The sequence below is a fragment of the Tursiops truncatus genome, chromosome 6 (genome assembly GCF_011762595.2).
Source record: "Tursiops truncatus isolate mTurTru1 chromosome 6, mTurTru1.mat.Y, whole genome shotgun sequence".
In the NCBI taxonomy this organism is placed as follows: domain Eukaryota; kingdom Metazoa; phylum Chordata; class Mammalia; order Artiodactyla; family Delphinidae; genus Tursiops; species Tursiops truncatus.
The window spans coordinates 52,962,411-52,977,956 of NC_047039.1; positions in this window are offsets into that span (position 1 = coordinate 52,962,411).

Here is a 15,546-nt window from a genome sequence, read left to right on the forward strand (position 1 = left end):
CTTCCTGTGTCCCAGTTTTTGTGCAAAGGAAATCTTCCTGAGGGCAGGCACTCACATACAGCTCAGACCTGCCATCAGCTTGGTACGTGCATCTCATCATTTCATCGGTCACCATGCCCCATTCCTTTGAATAGGTCCTAGTTGGGACACAGCTAAAGAGGAATACAATGGAAAGGCTTAGAGTTTAGGCTATGGGGTCATGCTCTCTAGACTGAAATCTGGGTTCCACTGCTCACCACCGCTGAGACTGCGTAGGTCACTTAGATGCTTCAAGCTTCTCCTTTCTGTGAGATGTTGATAATAGTACCTCCCTTAGAGAGTAAGAGGAGTAAGCATATTAATGATTGTAAAATGCCTAGCACATGTCCAGGCACATGGAGAGCAAGTTAACTATTGTCAGTGGTATTTTACTGATGTTAGTAGCCAAAGAAAGTATGATATCAACAGTTTGATCTGACCACAATAAGTAATTATATAACTTAACAGAAAATGAAGTCATCTGAGGCTGTGTGGTTGTGTGTGTGTGTGTGTGTGTGTGTGTGTGTGTGTGTGCAAACCTGCACATGCACCCACCCCCATGTGTAAACCTGCGATGGTCATGTAACTCCTCTATACAATCACTCCAATCCTCCTCTTTGCCCACCTCTCAAAGGTACCATATTCTAAGGTAAATCAGAGCTCCATCAGCTACCACTTTTCGTTCTCTCACAAAGTTCCCAACTTAAGCTCTGACTGTGCTGGGGAGAAGACAAGGCTGAGAACCAGCTGACCCCACCTGGAGTGTGGGTATAAGGACAGCCAGGAAATCCAAGAGAGCAAAGCACAGTCAACGCAGGGAATGCTCTGATCCTGGAAACTGAAGGGCAAGGACAGAGGGAAACCTTGGGGACCATTCTTCAGTAGTTTTTACCCAATCATGAGAGAGAAAAAAAGGACAAAACTAAAGCCCTTCTGAAGAGAATGTAATTATCTTTCTATTCCACCTCACTTCTAGCCTTAGACTTTATATTGACAAACTAAAGCATTTTTTTGCATTGAGATAATTTGACTGGATCAGGGTTTGTTTTTTTTTTTTTTTTAAAAGAGCTTGCCTACAGTGTTTGATGCAGTGAAGCTTCATGAGAAGATGGATGAAATGTGAAATATTTGGATTCCTGGGTCAGCTGCTGCTTAGGTATTTACCTGCTTATTGTCCAGGAACTCATAGAGGATGCCTCCTACCAAGATCAAAGCATCACTACTTACAGTTTAAAACTGGCTGATTGTGGAAATCAACTTTACTTGACAGAAGCTTCAGGAGGAAATTGAAGCTTTCATTCCAAAAATGGTTATTAGGAGGTAGTCTCCTAATTTTATCTGTTAAGTCACAACTGGTAAATTTCTTCATTGACATATATGTTGAAGATACCACAATGGAAGATTTGTTTAAGTATTTCCCACATTTTCATGACTCCCGGACTTTTGTATTACTTATAAGAGCAATAAATATAATTATTTATACATTATTACTTATTATATTAGTTATTATTACTTATGATTCTATTCTGTGTCAGTGACTATAAACACATTCCTTCTAAATTCTATAGCAAAATTATAAATGCGTTATTTTCCTTATTTTCACAGGTAAGGAATCTGAGGCTCTAACCTAAGGTCACATAGCCAGTAACTGACAGAGTTGGATCTCTAACTCATATTCATCAGATACCAAAATACATTTTCTTTCCAAAGATGTCACATTACCTTTAGTGTTTAAGAAACATTTATTCTGTCCATATTTGCTCCCACAGTGAACATTAAACACTTATCAGAGACCCAAGTAATGTGTTGGATATAATACAAGCCATATTATGCCATGGGCATTTAAATGTCAGTCTTTGAAATGAACTTACAGAAATTTCCATCCCTGATTGCAATAATGACATTACCCAATATTCTCATTCCTGACTCCACATTTCCTGTGTATTCAAAGAGAAAGATGGCAGCAAAATGCAGAGTTCTTATTGGAACTGGTGAGGTTTGAAGAGCTCCAGTGGATTATTTCTATAGTATAAAGTATTTATCTTCCAAATTTGAAGGACAGATGTTAACATATTTCTGAGTTGCTCCTGTTGCACGAACAGATGCTTAACCATAACCACCTAAAATAATCTATAGTAATTAATGGGCATTTTTATACTTGTAGTTATTGTTCTATTTCTACAATAATTCATACCTTTGACTTTAGCAAATTAGGTACAATTTTGAAACAGTTTTATGGAACTCAAAAATCTGAAACCTGCTCCCAGAATATCAAGTTTTGGGTTTTTGGTTTTTCGTATGCTATATTTGTATGACTAGACCCCAAATCCCAACCCCACTACCTACATGGTTCGTATATTCACTGCCGACTTTTAGGAATAAATATGGGACATGATTCTTCTCACAACAAGCTTCTGCAGCTGATAGCTTTAGAAATCAGAGTTGCATACGAAGGAAACAATGGTACGAATGGTTGAAGAGTTCCAATGACTGTAGTTGGTGAAAGTTAAAGGAAGTGTTTCAGCACAGATCACACGTCTTGGGTTGCTTTCTCCAAATATTTGAAAGCAAAATAACTATATTCAAAAACCAGATATTAGTTTGAAGGAATTTTTACTTTATCTGGAAGGAAAGAAAGAACCCCAAACTAACCCTTGTCAAGACCTCCTCTGGGCTACAGCACAAAGTATTCAGCCAGAATGCATTTGGACGGAGGGCAGTTCTCTACCATTGGCCTCCATTTTGTCAGAACCAGCATTTGTTCTGGCTGGTCGTTGCCAGTATATGTGAATTATTAAATATTTTGAATTGCACCCCTGACTAGTGCTTTGAAAATGCTGTTTATTTTTTTTAATTGTATTGAAGTATAGTTGATTTACAACGTTGTATTAATTTCTGCCGTACAGCAGTGACTCAGTTATACATATATGTATTCTTTCTTCAGATTCTTTTCCATTGTGGTTTGTCACAGGATACTGAATATAGTTCCCTGTACTATACAGTAGGACCTTGTTGTTTATCCATTGTATATATACTAGCTTGCATCTGCTATCCCACACTCCCAATCCATCCCTCCCCCACCTTCCCTCTGCCTTGGCAACTACAAGTCTATTCTATGTCTGTAAGTTTGTTTCATAGATGTGTTCATTTTTGTCGTATTTTAGATTCTACATATAAGTCACATCGTATGGAATTTGTCTTTCTCTTTCTCACTTCACTCATTATGATAATCTCTAGGTCCATCCTTGTTGCTGCAAATGGCATTATTTCGTTCTTTTTTATGGGAGTAGTAGTCCATTGTGTATATATACCACATCTTCTTTATCCATTCATCTATCAATGGACATTTAGGTTGTTTCCATGTGTTGGCTGTTGTAAGTAGTGCTGCTATGAACATAGGGGTGCTTGTATCTTTTTGAGTTATAGTTTTGTCTGGGTATATGCCCAGGAGTGGGATTGCTGGATTTTATGGCAACTCTATTTTTAGTTTTTTGAGGAACCTCTATACTATTTTCCAAAAAATGCTGTTTAATTTAATCCTCACTGCAAGCTGTCGAAGTATTATTATCCCAATATACAGATGAAGGAACTTTGAAATGAGAGGGAACGTTCATATCCACCCTGGTTTGAAAGTGTTTCCTCTGCGGTCAACTTTTATTACAAAACAAGAGCAGAGCTATACCTTTGTCATCTCTGTGTTCTAGTGTCCAGGAGAGTCCTGCCATGGACTTGGTGCTCAAGAATGGTTTACTCCATTGAATTGAACAGACAACTGTTCATCTTTGTTGGGATGAAGAATATCTCACTTGTCCAAATTCCATGAGGAATCAACTCAGGATTTAACAACTTTAAGAATTTGAAGGTTCCACTATGTTTAACATATCAATAAATGCAATTGCAGAAAATTTACTTACATTAATCTCTCTCCCTATTATGGTGTAATTTCTTCTCAGGAAAGGGGCAAATACTTCTAGAACTCTACCCCAAGTGAATGTGATACAGATGAATATATAAATACAAATATATTCAGAAAAGTATTATTTGAAATATTAGAAAGCAATAAACTGAATACCTAACAATGGAAGTATGGCCTAATTCATCATAATGAAGTTTTACAGTAGAATGTTATGCAGTCATTATGAATCATTTTTCAATTAATTTGTGATTTTGTATTAAATAAACTTTTTATTGAAGTATAACATACAGGACAGAAAAATACAAAAAACCTTAAGTATGCATTCAATGAGTTATCAGAGAATTACACCCTGTAACCACCATCCAATTTAAGAAATAACTTATTCCCATTATCCCAAAAATCTATTTCATGATCCCTCTTAAACGCTTCCCTCACCTTTCTTCTCAAAGATATCTGTTATCTTGACTTCAAATCATATATGGGGAAACACCTACTAAAACATAAGTGAAAAGGCCAGAACAAATTGTATGTGCAGTATTCTCCCAGTTATGTGATCATTGATATGTAACTAAATGTGCAGGCAATTATTAGAAGGAAATAACCGAAATGTTCTCAGCGGTTATCTCAGCAAGCAGATAAGGCGTGATTTTTATTTTCTTCTTCCACAGAAAATATATATTATTCTAATAAATAGTTAAAGGACAAATATTATGTAAATGGAGTAAAATATATTACAATCAATTATAAACATGATTTTTTTTCATATTTGCTAGGAGTTGGCATTATTTTTATAGTCCTAAAATGTGGAAGAGCTCAAAAGGTTGCCTAGGAAGTTCGGCTGTTACATACAATGGTATTTAAAATAATATATCCCCTATTAAAATGTAGGCAATTATGATATGCCTTTGGTTACACCATGGACACCCATTACTGTGAACCCCAAGCACATACCTCGAAACCACATGTGGTATGGTTAACCCTCCTAGCCAGTGTGAGTTATGATTTGCCGCCAGCACAAACCTTGTAAGATTCCCATTATGCTAGCTTTACCATCTTCCAGAGAATTTCTTTCCCATCCTATGGCTCTGCTTGGGAAAGAGAGTAGAAAATGATGCTGGATATTATAAAGTCAGACTAGCAGGAATTATACAGACAGGGCAGCAGAAGTTTCTGAGAACAGGTGTAGAGTTTTGGAAATCGGTCGAGATCCAGGAGCATGTAGATGGCATTTTCTACATCTTGCTTAAAATTAACAAGAAAAAAAATGTATCTGTTACCTTTGTTTTTGCAGATGGCAGATAATATATTGATGAGGGGGTAGAGATGTGGAGAAAGATATAGTTCTCAAATAAGCATTAAATACGTAATCAAGATTAGCTGGATTCTTTTTCATTCCTCACTTCCTCTTAATATTTGTCAGTTGAGTATTTATTTTGAAAACAGATTAGAATTTACTATACAGAAGGGATGGATGAGACCTAGAGGGAATGAAACAAGAAGTAAATAGAAAACAAATGGAAAGGAATTCAACAGAATAATTCACAATATGATTTACCGAAGAGAGAAGTTGAAAAATTTCCTAATCACAAAAACTTCCTTCTTGGGAAGTGAGTTTTTCTAGAAGGAGCTGGAGAAGGGAACAAATATTTGAATCATTGATGATAAAAGCCTACTCCTCCATCCAAGCAGAAGACCCTGATTCTGCTCTGTACTGTGAAGAATATTCCAGACTGAGTTGTCCAGGTTGCTGAGAAATTGCAAAATTTGAGTTGGGGGAAGGGAGTGGAAATTGTTAAGAGTCACTGTGGCTCAAACTTCATACGTAGTTATGAAGTTAGCAAATTTTAGTTCTCAAACAGCTCTCTCTATCGTCCAGGAAGATACTATTTTTTCCTGGAAAGAAAAGCCCAGGACACTGGAATTTCTAAAAATCCTGCTCTAATAGCCAGCCTGTAGAATTTAGTGGCCCGCGGTGACCCAAAGTGGTAATTTTTCAAGCCCTGACATTTATTTAATGCCTTTAATGTGGTTATATAAAAGTATTTAACATAAACACTATTAATATTTAAGTGGCAGGTGGCTGCTAGGCATAGTGGTTTATTATTTATAAGTCTTTTTCTTCTGGTTCATGGGAAGATGAGTGGCTGCCATTGACCCAAGAAGGATTCTTTCACTATCACCCATTAATTTCTTCAGAGAAAGAATGCCATTACCTTGCAGCTTGGAGGTGTTGCAAAATATACTAATGTACTAGACCCGAGGTCAAGAGAATTGCATTGAGGTTGTGCATCTGTACCTAGGGAGAACTGTAAGCTGGTGCATTTGCTTAGCCTGTCTGAGACTCAGTTTCCTCATCTGTCAAATGGGAATGTTAACAGTGTTTTTCTTAGGAACACATGCTGTGTGCATAACAGAGTGCTTTGAAGATAGAAATTGCTTAAAATTCGTTTCCTATCTCCCATTAGGGGTTTCAGTTCCCTCAGTGAAAAGAAACAGTGGATTAAGTATGGAATGTCAAATAGCTTCATTTCATAAGATAACTCCAATCAATTGATATGAATTTCCTAGAGGGTATCCTGAAAAGGATTTGAGATCTGGTATATCTGAAAATGATAGATAGATGATTCACATCTGCCTTGGATAAAGAAAGAAGAATGGCTGCCCATGTGCTACCTATTTCTCAGCTCCCACCCCCACCCCAGACTCAAAAGTCTCTGATTTTGAACTTGGCCTTTGTGTTTATGAACTACCTTGGGTAGAATTAAGGGAGCTAATTAGGATCATTGTTACTAAGTCTTTAAAACAGCCCTAATAAAATTGGGCAGAGCCTGGCAATTTCCCTACTCAGCTCAGGGCCTTTTACTCACAGACATTGCACAGAAGCTGGCCTTGCCAACTTTTGACCAGTGAAGCTCTAAGTCAAAGGCTGGTATTTGAATATTTGCCAGTAAAAACAACTCCGTGGAGTTTTATTACCTTATAATTCCCAAAGGAGTCATGATAAGATCTCTGCTTATCTTATTTCTTTAAATCACTCCACTCACCTTTCTCCTTACTTCACTTCTCTGAATTTCACGGGAGGAAGACAGGGAGCAATGTGACTGGAAGAAATGAGACGTAGTCAACAATTTGATCATTAATAAACATAACTAAAAAGTAATTTCAGCAATTAAGTGCATCCTCATGTATAATTACTAAATTCGTTAAGACCAATTGTTTTAAATATTACGCTCTATTTTCATGAGTTTTTTACTTTTATGTAAAAAAATTTTTGAAAAAATAATTTTTAACTGCCCCAAAAGGTCACAACCCTAATGCAGCTATTCTGATTACAGTTTATTCTATTCCAGGTTTTGTATATTTACATATGTACAGTTACTCTTAGTGGTTGTAAATATAATACACTTACGATTTTAAATTCTCATTATTCATTCAGAATTTTATTATAAATACTTTCCTGTGTTTTTCATCTTCATTATAAACAGAAGTGGTCATGTTAATTGCAGCATAGTATGTCATTAGTGTTTGGATCAGAATTGATTAGCCATTTACTCCTCATAGGGTTTTTATATTGTCAGAGCCATATTATAATTCGAACTTATGTTTGTCTACACATTCCAACATGGTATACCACACAGACTGACTGAGCTTTGCTCTTGTTTCATTGAAGAAAAATATTTTGTGTAAAAAAACAAGTTCCACAGTCCATCATTAATTTTTTTAAAAAACAATGAGAATATGTCCTAGGTGAAATATTTTAAATATATCACATTTTGAAATAAATAGTTTCCAGCTATGTCATAGAGTTTGAATAATATAATAAATATAATGATGTTCCCTTAAACATTGTGCCATAAAAAATGACATCATGATATCTGAAATGTTCATCATCGTCTTAATTTTTGTCAACATGACAGCCAACACTAGGTCATACCTTTATGAATATGGACTTCCACTGGGCATACATGGAAAACTAGTGGAATGAGGTCACCAGGGCTCTCCCTGGTGTACAAGGAACCTCCTAAGTGAAAAATCTTTAAAAAGAGTTGAAATATAGTTGAAAAGTATAAAAGACTGGTTTTTAAGTAAGACAGCTTGGGTAACCTTGCTATGTGACCATGGTAAAGTCATTTAACTTCTCTGTTTTTGTTTCCTTATCATATGATTGATATAAAGATCCAACTGCTCTTTGAACAGTGGCTGACATATAACCTGTCAATAGATTTTAGCTATTATTATACAGATTTAGTCCAAAGACAATGTCAGGATTGGAGGGAGGTAAGATTCTGAATAAGGCGTGATGCTTGTCATTCTGATGGTCTTCTAGCTCACATCCTAGGAACTCATGGCAAACTCTGAGGATGGGAATCTACTAAAATAAATAAAAAATGAAAACCAGAAGAATCATTTTGTGAAAAGCTTCAGCTCATGAGAAGAGAAAGTAAGAAGACAAAGGCTCCTACGTGGTAGATGATGACACTGGTAGCCTCACATTAGTCAACACGTCCATCTTTGATGCCCTCATTGTCTAAAATCATCAACAGAATAGCAGTGCCTTGAGGTGACAACTAATGACACATGTCTATTTGCCATTGGTAACAAAGGAGACATGATCCTAAAAAAGCCGGAGAGAAGACAAAAATGTAAGAAAAAGCCTGGAAGAAATTTCCCAGAATTCTCAAAGGAGAAATTTAGAGGGTCTATTCCTGATGGTGGGGGCAGTACTACAGAGAGTAATGTTTTGCGGCCCTTACTTCACCCACAGGCAGTTATGATATACCACACTCAGTTTTTAGTGGTGTGAATAATGATTTGCTATAAAAATCCAGAAATCGATTCATTCCACAAACATTTATTGAAGAGCTATAATGTGCCAGGCATTGTTTACTATACCAGTGAGGGTCAGACAGATTATATCGTCATAACAAAGTACGCCCAAATCTCACTGATTTACAACAGCAAACGTCTTTCCTCATTTATGCTGTAGTTCTCTCATGGTAACGATGGCTCTCCTGCATCATGATCTTCACTTAGGAGACCCAGCCACTGGAGGAGCTTCTCTGTGGTATATCAGTGGTCTTATAATAGAAAAGAGAAAGGGTGAAGCCCTAGCTGAATGATGAAGCACTTCTGTGCTCAAGTACTACATGTCAGCCCCTCCCACGACCTTCTGAATTCAACAGAACAGTGATACATAATCTCTTACAGAGTGGGACAGCAGGGGGGAAAAATGAATTTTCAGCCAACAGCAACACAATCTACTTGCCATGAAATCTATCCTCAATGGTTGTACTGTCTGGTAGAATTTCATTTGGTCAAATTAGTCTTAAATATGATACTTAATGGAGTAAATATTCAGACATCGGTGAAAGCACAAATGTGATAGTACAAAGTCAGTGTGCTTTTAAGTGTTAGTTGCTTGAGATTATTTGAAATTGAGGATCATATGAGTTCAGGGCTCTAGGATTCAGAAACGACTCCAGATTCTTTCATCATTCCCCAAAGGAAAAGCAAGAATAAGTAGGATACCAGACATTTATGCAATCCCTCTGAGATCATAAAGGCTAACAAAGGAAAGTTTTCAAAGGGCAAAAATACTTTACAGTTTCTTTGCAATAGACATTATTCAGTAAATACAACATCATTCATGACCTGGAAACATACCACCTTGGGTTGCCATCCTGGCAGGTATCATAGATTGTACAAGGTTGGGCAGGTTAAATTCTTAAAAGGAAGACCTTTTTTGGAACACCCAAGGATTACAAAAAGCACAGCTCTCTTTCAGATGAGGTTTTATTCTGAGTGTTTCTTGTTCAGTGACCCTTCCTAACTGCATACAGGATACTTTTCATTCATTTGCTTTGGCCAATTTTATCTTCGATTTTTGTAACTGAATTTGTCTTGCCCTTTACTGCATTTAAATAGATGGAATGGTCTCACTTTAGACTTCTGAAACTATTTGTAGACCTTCGCCTTCACATGTTTGAAATAAATGTGAGGCATTAATTTTAGTCAAACAACACTGAGCCCAATTCACTTGGGAAAATGCATTTCAATGTGTAATTTATCATCCAGGACCTGTCCACTAGTTCGTTACTCCCAGAGAGTAAATTAGGCACTTTGATAGGTGCATTAAACTCCTCCTGGCTACTAGGTACCATTTAGGGCTGTGGGGCAATAATTTACTTAATGGTACCTTGGTGACCTCAAAAAGTTTATGTTATTTTGAAAGTTCTTAGTTTTCTTCCACAAAATAATTTATGCACTAGGAGGCTGGGTATGCTTATAAATATGTTTCCAGATAGGCAACAACTATTGAATAGAATAAATAAGATAACATCGTCATGCTGATGCAGACGTGAAATGTTTCATAACTGTGTTATCTATCCTATCCACGCAATAGATGTGTATCTCACAAAACAGTTATTTCTTTGGGTTTCTTTTTTTATTTACAAGACTGTCTTCCATTTTATTGTAATTCGTAACGCTTCATAGCTGTAAGGATTTCCAGATTCACATCACTGCATTTTTCCATAGTACAAGACACATTTATCCAAAATTAGAATAATGTGCTAAATATCCTGAAAGTTCTGACAGCAACTTACATCCTGCTTCTTCCTTGATTCACAGCAGAGCTTCATCCATGTTAAATAAGTTGCTTGTTAAGTTTTGATACCTCCTACTTCAGTCACTTGTTTGTTAAATTGCCTCAGATTAAGCTTGATCCACCAAGTCAGGTAAAAGCTCTGGATTTTGCTTTCACCTGGGGGAGAGAATGACTGAGAAAAAGAAATATACCTTTCATATTTTAATGTCTCTAAAATTTGGATATGTCTTATAATTGATATGTGCCTAAGTTTCTTTGGTAACATTTTTTTCTCTCTTGTTGTCATAAAATGATGGTACATCTTATAACTGATGGCATATTGGCTTTTTGAAATATAGTAGGGCAGTTTATTTTAGAATTTTGAAGATAAAGACCTGGGTGAAAATAGTTCTAAGAACATGAAAATATTGCCATTAAGAAGAGCAGAAGCTGATAATGTTTTCATACCCATTTCAGTTACACTGTCCCTCTGAAGATGAATTTATTCCCACCAATCAGTTTTGAAAATGTTTGAATGGGGCAGACACCGACAATTATATGAAAGTAAAACCTATGTGAAATTTTAAGGGAATATATGTATGCCATAATAAATCAGCAGAAATACCTGTTTAAACAATTAAAGACTATTCCTACTACTTTCCAACTAACGGAAGTTGAAATAGTGACTTGCCAGTGAAGCAGAGTTTTGGAAAGAAGCACTGACCCAACAAAACTTGCGTTTACAACTGATATACTTCTTTTGTCAGAAGAAACCTGTAAGGGAATGTCTTTTTCAGAATAACTCTACTCAAATCATCTCAGTTGCAACTTCTCTGGACCTCTTTGGATGGACCATCAAGTTCACATGTCAGTGACAATGGAGAAAGAGGATTAGAGTCATAGGAAACAAGAAAAAAAAAAGGGGAAAAAGGAGAAAGGAAGAAAAGGAGGATAGAAAGAAAGGAACAAAAAGAAGAAATTTTATAATTAATCAAGATATGGAATTCCTGAAATTATACCCTTAATGTTACCCTGAATTTAAAAAGATATTTGCCTAAATCTTCTACACATTTTTATTAACAAGTAATAAAAGAACAAATGTGCTTCATTCTCTTAGTAAAATGTGATGCTTATTAGAGTTTGTTTGCTGTATTATCCCAAAGTACCAACATACAACTGGGAATCCCACTTCTAATATACAAAATGTCAGAATTCCAAAATGTGATTTCATGAGTATTTAACACCAAGCTCCTTGAATTGGGCACTTTTCAGGAGAGATTTCATTCAAATTTAAACAAGCAGCTATGTCATAATTAAAATTTCAAATGGAATATATATAGTTGAGTACCATTTGAATTTAAGTCCTGGAGTACAACAGAACCGTAAACTGTTACATGATAGGAGTTTTTTGTGTCTGCATACCTCTAGAGAATAAACTCAATTTTCTTTGTGAAGGGAGGAGTTAAGATGTGATACACATGACAATAGTGAGAGGTTCTGAGGTCTCTGCACTGTTCCAGCCGATATCACAGCACAGCTTCACATTGAAGTTGAATGTCAAACATGTATTTGAACTCTGAAAACTCTAATAAGATTGATACATCTACAAATTCTGTATTTGCTTGAAATTACTCTTTAGAGTCTCTTATTTTTATAATCTTTAAATTACAGAAATAATTAACATGATTAAGAAAGTCCTAACTTCTTTGGAAATTAGGGGAAATAATGTAACTAATTTTTTTCTTTGGATTCACTTCTGTTGACTCTGTTGATCCATCTGTACCTTGTGAGTATGACCAGGGTCTGGTGGGAGGCAGCAAAAATTATTAAGTTTGAAAGACATGACATTCAAACTCTTGGTTGTACTTATGACCTTTCAAACATCCAGGAAATTACATTACGTTCATAAAACAATGATAATGATATTTACTTTTATAGTCATCAATAAGATTAAATGAGCTCATGTATGTAAAGCACGTAGCACATCGAATATGTTCAATCACTGGTTGCTTAAAATAAGTCCCATAGTAACCAAAGAGTAGTAGTAGCTTACTTTTTAGTTATGTGGTTAGAATCTATTGGATGATTTACTTCTAATTTCTCCATAAGTTTCATAAGCATCCAGTAACTCAACTCAAGTCTAGAGAGGTAAAGTATTTCCCATAGAAGTGCTCACACAGCGTGTCAACATGTCAATAAACATTCACATGAGAAGAACCCTGTACACTTATTTTGCAGTCCTAGCAAGCAGTGTGGGACACCCTGTGACAAAACTGTGGTGGGGAAGATGAATGATAGCGGGTACCCTAAAACCACTGATGAGAAATATCCAGAAAGATGAGCTTGAAATTACTACCTAAAACACAGAAATAGCATCCATAAAAAGATGGGGAAAAACTGTAAAAGACATATTAACACTCAACTTTTAATATAGCTTAGAAACAAGAAGAATCAGCAAATACAAATATCTGGAAGAAATAGAATGGGATGGGAATCTTGGTCGCCTTGCTAGTTTGGTAGGTTAAAAGACAGATAAGGTAAAATCCACATTATCTTTAATGTAGCTGACAGCTAATCAGAGATCTAATTTTAGCTTTGTTCATATATTAGGGTCAATGGTCTTTAGGGGTGAGAAACTTATTTTATGCTTGAAGTCTTAGGTCCATGACGCATGAGATGATTTATTTTGTTGATCAAGAAACATGGGATGGCCTTGAGGGAAACATAAAATGACTCAAGAATGTGTGGGTCATAAGGAGACTCTGATCACAGTCTTTCAGTGGCCCTGAACTTCCTCTTCCATTCTTCATCTTCTCTGCCTTCCAAAGTCACCAGGTCTTCCTCTCCTCTCCTACAGGACAGATGATCTTTCACATTTGGTTCCTTTAGAATTATAGCTGCTAACCCAAACAGGCATATCAGTAACTTTTCCAAAGAAGGCATTTTTTTTTCTCCATGTAAGAGAAATTCTTGTGCCAACTGTTAAGAGAATACTATGTTTGAAACAGACTAATAGATAAAGAGAACCAACTGGTGGTCGCCAGAGGGGATGGGGTTAGGGCTTTGAGCAAAATAGGTGAAGGAAATTAAGAAGTACAAACTTCCAGTTATAAAATAAATAAGCCACGGGGATGTAACATACAGCATAGGGAATATAGTCATTAATATTATAATAACTTTGCATGGTGACAGATAACTACTAGACTTATCATGGTGATCCATGCATAATGTCTCCAAATGTCAAATCACTATTTGTACACCTGAAACTAATATAACACTATATGTCAACGATTCTTCAATAAAAAAAGAAAAGAAAGAGAATACCGTGTTCTCTATTTGAACACTCCACAATACATTAGATATTCTAGTAATTCACGCGTCTTCCTTTCTCCGCTTGCATAATCATAAAGCTTTAGAAAGTAGGGGATGAGGAGCAACTGAAGCGCAGCTATAAATCACGTGACCATCTATCATCAACTTGTGAATCAAGGTCATGACCAGAATGTTGTTTGGCAATAGCATCCTTGATAACGATGCATAAGATAGTCAGTTATCGAGCCTTTTCAAAGATCTGTCATCTTCTGTTGCCAAAGGGTCATCCATTTTTGTTTTTGTTTTTTAACACAGTATTACTTCTTTGCTACAAGATAAAAAGAAAATTACCAGCATTCTAACAAGGGTTATAAAAACAGGAGGGCTAGTTTTTACCCCCCTAAAAGAGCAGTTGATATGAAGATTACTCTTTTTTTTTTTTTTTTCCAGGAAAATCATGTACAGTAGGGAAGATAATGGTGGAGGGGAGAGCACGGTGGTGTAAGGGACCATGGGGATGAGAGAGCGGTAAAGAGATTCAGTGACTGTTATGAGTGGGAAATTTGGAAAGGGGGAAAAGTTCCTAAAGTACATGTGTGCTGTCTAAAAGTCCTTCAAGGAATCTTTAAAATTTAAGTTTTCTTCACAGAGCCAGTAAACACTACTATTTCTTTATATGTTACACCACATAAAGATTAGACTCTATGGCGCCTCAGGTGTTATATGTGACGTAAATTTATATATAAGAAGGTTTATATATATGTATATATTTGTTTTTTTCCATGCCAGGCTCTTACATATCTTTACGTCTTCCACAACACCAAGCATAGTATTTTGCACATGGCAGGTACTCAATAAATATTCGCTAAAGCCACACAAATAAGTATGGTTCTCAAATTAGTATTTACTAACCTGGAAGCACTGTGATATGTTGGAAAGAGTATGTGTCTAGTTACGTGAAAAATTTCAGCTATACTCCCTGGCTTATTAAACTCAATGGCTTTGGAACCTTCAGCAAGTACTTTCTCTTTCCTGGAATCACATTCCTTCTCTGGATCATAAGGGCATTGACTACGTCATCTCTCACTGCCTGTCCAACATTCTAAGTCCAACACTGTAACCTTACAAGTTTCCAGGTACTTTTATTTGGCATGGATAGAATAAGCATTGTTTAGCCCCAGATTCTATCAGTTCTGCTCTGCAGTTCTTTAAGGCTATATTGGATTGCTCATTGTTTATTGTTTTAAGATAAACAGCTGACAGTATACTCTGAAAGCAGGGTGATGAGAAGCACACATTTACAACTCATGCCACCGTTGTCTAAATGACTAGAGGTGATAAAGTAGCCTCAGTAACAATAGTAGCTACTGTACGTTCCGTATTTATTGTGTGTTCTAGGCACTGTGCTAGTCATCCAAGAAACATTTTCCCTTTTGCTTATAATAATTCTGATAAGTAGGCCTCATCTTAGCCTATGCAGTTTTAGCTGCATAGGTGTCTCTCCTAGATAGCACTCCTTGAAATCAGTATAACAATCACGAGAAAGAGTGCTGGTGGTCAGCTGGTATTAGGGGCTAAGGATGGGTTCTGTTCTTCCTTAGATGGTAACCTATGGACTCACAGCAAAGATACTCTGTAAATTTGCATTCACAAATTTGTATTTGTAAATATGCTACTGTTAGTAGTTTTTTGTAAGGAATTGATATCTCTAAAG